The sequence below is a fragment of the Leiobunum rupestre genome, chromosome 10 (genome assembly GCF_980474605.1).
Source record: "Leiobunum rupestre chromosome 10, qqLeiRupe1.1.hap1, whole genome shotgun sequence".
Lineage (NCBI taxonomy): Eukaryota > Metazoa > Arthropoda > Arachnida > Opiliones > Sclerosomatidae > Leiobunum > Leiobunum rupestre.
In genome coordinates this window covers 49633507-49640321 of record NC_143393.1, presented here as the reverse complement: position 1 = coordinate 49640321, position 6815 = coordinate 49633507, and the positions used below count along the sequence as shown (strand labels likewise).

Sequence of the window (6815 nt, the reverse complement as noted above, 5' to 3'; positions counted from 1 at the left end):
TTTCTCCAATTCCACCCGTTGAGATCTTTTAATATCACTGCTTTGAGAACCATGGCGCCATCTAAACTTTGAAATAATCCTTAATTAAATATATTGATAAAAGAACTCTAGTGATGACACTTCCACTATTTTCAGTGACGTACCGATTCTCACGTGACTTTCATTTTCTGTGCGCGCGCACCCGATTAATAAGATAACTGAACTTTGAGCAATGGATTTTTTTTCCACTGGTACTTAAGATATGCCGTCAGGGTAGTCATGGGAATCAATTCTTAGTTATCTCAATAAAGAGTCTTAGCATTGGGAATAGTCATTGAAGGTCACGCTGAAAAGTAAGTTATAATAATAATAATCAGCTAGGCTATTTTATTATATTTAAAATGAAATTTTTAGGCATTCTTTTATATATATATATTGGAAATGTATTAGACAGAAATTAGGTCTAGTAGGGGTAAGATTAGCGTAGAAATTAAGTTACTATCACGTGACTCGTTCATTTTTCTGTGCACGCGCACGTTTAATAAGATAACTGAACTTTGAGCACTGGATTTTTCCACCGGTACTTAAGATATGCCGTCAGTGTAGTCATAGGATTTTTCACTCTTAATAAATACTTTAAAATGTAAAAAATAAGACTCATTATTGAAAAAAACTTAACACATAGCCATTTTTTAGCAATCTTCTACGTAACTCAATTTTCCAAGAGGATTGTTTTCCGTAAACATTTTCAAGTGAGAGCTCGATTTTGATATCGTCAACGTGGTATTTCCAAAACTCTCCTTGAGTAGCAAAGGGTTTTTTCCAAATACTCAAGTGGGTTAATATGTGCCGTCAATCATTAGAGGCAGTTTAAACTGTCAGAGAGAGACAGCCAATAGAATTTGAGGGTTATTTGAAGTTTAGATCACGTGATGAATTATTCTCAACAAGATAGGAATAAATTAATCTTCCGTGCGTCATTTCTCTACGGCACATTGACGAGTAAAGACCTGCTGACGGTTCGCTCAGTCTTTTCTACAGCTTGACAAAGGATTTCTACCCATAAAGTAAGTAACTATTTTTTCTTGGTAATAGACTATATTTTTAGACATATTTAAAACAATTTGCATATTGAAAAAAGCATTTATATTGATAATTTTAGCGTAGAAATTTAACCATATTGATAAAATTAGGTTTAGTAGACTTAGGGGTAAATGTAGGCTTAGAGAATGTATCATTTGAAACTATAGAACGTATTTGGTCTAGATCAGCTATGGACATTGAAGTGTATCGACTTGAAACGTTTCGTCACTGGAAAAATCCGCACGTCACTAAGGAGCAACTAGCGAAGGCTGGATTCTACTATATTCAGCGGGGCGATGAAGTACGATGTTACAAATGCCATGGCGTATTAGAAGGATGGAAATCAGGAGACGTACCAGAACTTGAACATGCTAGATTCTTTCCAAACTGTCCGGCTAGGGATAATTCACCATCGAAAAAAAAGTACCTTTCGCTAGAATGGGACATTCCCCCGACGCCAAAAGCAACTACGGTCTCTGACAAAAGCTTCTCACCTGTACCAGAAGAAGACGTTTGTAACTGTCCCTCGGATGTCAGACGATACTGTTGCTAAACACTACAAATACGTGAGTTAGAACTTTTAATTAAATTAAGTTGCAGGAGATCGTTTCACCCCATTTAAATGCCTGTAAACTTAACTACTTTAATTTGTTTTAATTGTGTAATGTACAAGATAACCATCTAATGGAATATCTGATAGTACCTACTAACATGTAAAACAAAGTTCTAAAATAAAAAATTAAATGTAAATAACTTGTTTTTATTGCCTAGAGATTAGAAATTAAGGGGTTCGAAAGCGATAAGCAAACGGGTAAAAATCTAATCTCCAGATATCTGCGCGAGGAAAACTAATTTTGGAGAATGGGGATGGGGGAAAGCAGGGATGTACCCAAAAATGGACCAAAATGGACCAAATGTACCCCAAAAACGACCAAAGTCACCATTTTCGGCCCTATGTACCCCATTTCGGACCAAATGTACCCCAAACTGGACCTTTTAGCTTTATTGTAATGTTAAACTCCCATAGAGATTCCCCTAAAAAGAATAATAAACTGGCGGTCCAATTTTGGGTACATTAATTATTTCGGAGAGATAAAACTAATTCTGGCAAACTGCTGCGATTTATAGCGAATGGGGAAAAAGCCAATTTCTAGCGATTGGGATCGATAGTATGAGAGATAACAATTATGGTTGTTTTTATTGCCTAGAGATGGGGGAAAGCAACTGGTGATTAGAAGGGGTGAAAGCAATGGGGGAAAGGAGCTGGTGAACGAGAGATAAAGTATCCAGTGAATGGGGGTTGGGGGAAAGCAACTGGTGATTAGAAGGGGTGAAAGCAATGGGGGAAAGGAGCTGGTGAACGAAAGATAAAGTATCCAGTGAATGGGGGTTGGGGGAAAGCAACCCGTGAACGGGAGAATCTGGTGAATAGAAATTCTGGTGATTGGAAATTCTGGTGATTGGAAATTCTGGTGATTAGAAATTCTGGTGATTAGAAATTCTGGTGATTGAGAGAGAGGCGCGGGTGGGGGAGGAACGGGAGAGGCGCGGGTGAACGGCGGGAGCCAAGCTCTTTGTGTCTATCCGGTGATTGAGAATGAAATTCTCATTCACCGGATAGACACCCTTCTCTCTCATATGAGACTTAAGTGAAGTCTTAAATGACTCTTATTTTTATCTAATATTGTAACCCATAATCAACTCTCAATTAAGACTCTTTCAAGTCCCCAAAAATTAGTCTCCCCATATGATACTAAAGTGAAGTCTTAAATGACTCTTATTTTAATCTAAAATTCTAACCCATAGTATACTCTCAATTAAGTCTCTTTCAAGTCCCCAAATATGAGTCTTCAAATATGAGACTAAAGTGAAGTCTTAAATGACTCTTATTTTTATCTAATATTGTAACTCATAATCAACTCTCAATTAAGCCTCTTTCAAGTCCCCAAAAACTAGTCTCCCCATATGATACTAAAGTGAGTCTTAAATAACTCTTATTTTAATATAATATTGTAACTCATAATCAACTCTCAAATAAACTTCTTTCAAGTCTCCAGAAATGAGTCTTCCTAACTGGGACTAAAATGAGTTTCATTTAAATATATAATAATAAAACTCTTTTATTGAGACTAAAATAGATTTTATTTAGGACCCACAATTCTGGTCTCAGTTTTTAATGCTTACATAATACTTAAAAATCCTTGATCCTACATTGAAATTAATTGGCAACTAAAGTAAGATTCCCATTTTGGTAAGGGTACGTAACACATCTTATTTTTAATATCGTAGAATAAAATTTTCATCACTTTCAGAAAAAGTTGCAATTATTAAAAACATAAGCATTTTCATTGGTTTACCCACGTTTAAAAGAATTTCATATGACCTTGATCTACAGTTTCGCCTATTTTCCCACGCTCGGGATGGACAAAGGTGCGAGAACGATTAGTAATATTTAGTACCTGGTCTTATTGTACTTTATTACCAGCATATTAGTTGTTACGTACTATAATAATTTAAGGGGGTGCTCGATATTTGTTACGTAATTTAAGAAGAGGGGTCTTTCCATTTGTTACTCTTTGTTACGAGGGGGGGGGGGGAGTCCAAAAAGTGGTTTTTCTGCGTTACGTAATTTGTGAACAGTCCCCCCCCCTCTCTTTCGTAATCGATTTATTGAGTTAAATAAAAATGTTGTTTCCGAAATATTTTCAATTGTATCATTCAATCATCGTCAGCCTATTGAATATATTATAATTACAAATAATGAGTGTTATTTGATCCTAAGTTAAAACCAATAGTTTTGCAAAAACCTTTTATTCAACAAAAAGAAAACGTGAGAGATAAATATAAATATTTTCAATAATTTAAAATTAACAAAACTAATATGAATAATCCAGACTAATAATTTCAGTCTGATTTGGACGAGATATTTCAAAATTCTGCAAGCCGAGTTGTTGCCCAATAACATCGGGGTCCAGTGGAAGTTTATCTTCAGAGCTAGGCTGCTCTAAGTCCGGGGAAAACTAGTTGTGCGTAAACAACGGCCGGAAGTAGCCTGGAGGAGTGCCCATACTCAGCAACGAATTATATTGATCATCGTTTTCGTATCGCTGAATAATAATAAAAATAATGTATAGTAACAAGATCGTTTTGTGGCGAATTCTTAACATATTAAAATATTATGTAATTGTTTTATTAAATATTGGTCTGATAACGAATCAATTGGGCTTACAAAACCTTTTATATTAGTACCATTAAGTGGGATTTTTTCCAGGTTAAAAATGAAGAACAAGTCGCTCCAAAAAACCGAGTGTGTATGGACATCAATCTTTAACATTTATAGTTTTAAAAGTCACGTTTTTGTATAACATTAAAAATAACTCAAAGAAACACGATAATTCCTGACAAAAAAGTGTTCCTTTTCTTAAAAGAAATTTAAAATTATTTTTGCGAGCTTTCGAGCCGTAGCCAAAATAACTTTAAATTTCTTTAAAGAAAACGAAAACAATTTTAGTCATGAAGTATCGTGTCTCTTTGAGTTATTTTTTATTGTTGAAAAGGGCAAATTAGCTGGAACCAACACCACCAAGTTTGAAGTATCCTTATCATTTGAACACTATCAGTTTATCAGTTATCAGTATTTAATTGTTGTTTAATGATAGAAGAAGCAATGCCAACCCGTGACCTCAAGCAGATTATTTATTTTAAATCACCAAATGTGAAACCAAACCCTCAATGAGCGTGGTTTAAAAACCATGCAGCCGATGAAAATTAATAGAAAGATAAATAAACATAACATAGCGATTACAATGCTCTTATCATTTAATCATGAAAGTTTAAATTTTATCAACAAACCGATGGGACTTAATCAAAAGAAGACATATTTCGATATACCTTATATGTCATATCGCGTTGGCATTCCCATATCAAGTAGTTAATGTTGAAAGTTGAATACTCTTATCATAAGTCAGGTCATAATTATCAGATTATAGTTGAATAATCTGGATAATAGTTTTTAAAACCTCTTATCCAGTGATAAAATAACAAATTGTACCCGATTCCTTTAACTGATCTGACCACCGTTCGATATGACTTTCAAAATGTAAGAATTCTTGGAAAAACAAATTTTCAAATCATTTAATCGGGGGATATGTAAAACCGCAAGCTGTGTAGCATCTGATATCTGTTGGTTTTCATGGAATTCAGGTCATTTTCCAGTATAAACCGTATGGTTTCCATAATGACCCTTATAAATTGAACAAAACGAGAATTAAAATAATTTGATATGTGATCTAACGTAAATAGTTTCTACTACCCTAACACATCAGTTTATAATAGCGGGTAAATATTTCACTAAATTGAAGTAAAGAATTTGCTCACCTCGTATCTGTATCTTTGATGCCCACGCTTTTCATATTTCGCCATGTCACCCGCGAAGATCACTTCTTGGCTTCCAACGTCGGCGATTATCATTACAACCAAAAGCGCCACGAATATTGAAGCGAAACTCGCCATATTTCACAATTTATTCGAAATTTATTATACTAACTTTTTAGTTCGCAAAGCACTAGCTCAGTGTTCGTGTTAATGTTATTTATACACGCGCATAACACTGTAAATATCTTTGCTTTTAGAAATTACTATCTCCCAAGAAAAGGATGTTAATGAATAAACTCTTTACACGTCCTCCGGTATTTATAACTGTCCACGAGTGTTGGGCTTGAATTTAGAAGAAAAGAAATCAAGCGCTTATCAGCAGACCGCCATCGAGAAACTTTCCTATCTGCCGCCCTAAAAAACTCTCCACGGTGGCAAATCAATCTGCTCTCAGAAAGTTTTATTCACTTCTTCGGCACGAAATAAAAAGAAGGAATACTTTCGAAAAACTCCACTGTCCATAAAAAATTCCACTCAGCTAAAAAACAATATTCAATCATTTATTTTTAATTTGAACAGTGACTTTTGAGAAATGCATAAGTGGAATAACTACTCATTGCTGAAAATGCACCTGAACTAGACACTGAAAATTAATCTTTAAATGTTTGGAATTTTTTCACCATAATCTGAACCTTTGTCCTATTTTCCATTGCCCTCGAAATACTGAGGTCAGTGGCGGCACCAAGAGTTTTCGGTTAGGATGTCAAGTAAGTTGGGCCCCCTAATTTTATTTTCGTGAATTTAATTTTTATTTATCTCAAAGATATTTTAGTCCGTCACAGCTATAGAAAGTTGGTTTGTGATGTATTTACCACAGACCATTTTGAAAATGAACCTTGTTGTAGTGGTGATAAATGGTGATTCAGTAATTTAACAAAAGGTGGTCGTACCAAATTTTGTCGGATAAGAAAATATTTTACATTAGGTGTTATCTCTAATATAGTTTTTCCAATCTATTTTAGCGGGATTGGCTTCATTGCGGCCCTGTTAATCTGATCACGTGCTGCCTCATTTTACACTGCATTGAGCATTATATTTACACTAAACCGAACACACTTTATATTATTATTTTTAGTATTATTAAAATCTTATATATTTTCACTGATATAATTGTGGAAAATATTCCCTTTTATGTTGTAAGTTGTACCAGGATTTCATTTTAGTGACGTCCTTAACCCCACGATTCTTTTTATTATATAATTAAATATAATATAATATAATATATATATTCGTAGGACCCAGAAAGAATGGCAATAAATGGTCGAAGCGGCGCCAATTTCAAACTATTAATCATCTTAAACTTAATCGTTAAAACCATT

At 34.4% G+C, this 6815-nt stretch overlaps 1 long non-coding RNA gene across 1 annotated transcript; it reads right to left on the bottom strand.

Annotated features, from left to right (window-relative positions):
• Nucleotides 1–4082: 4082 nt before the first annotated feature.
• LOC149926136 (uncharacterized) lies at nucleotides 4083–5696 on the bottom strand. Its single transcript, XR_016477111.1, has 2 exons — nucleotides 5440–5696; nucleotides 4083–4169 (listed from the first exon to the last, which is right to left on the bottom strand). It is a non-coding gene; the product is annotated as an uncharacterized LOC149926136 (long non-coding RNA).
• Nucleotides 5697–6815: the final 1119 nt, after the last annotated feature.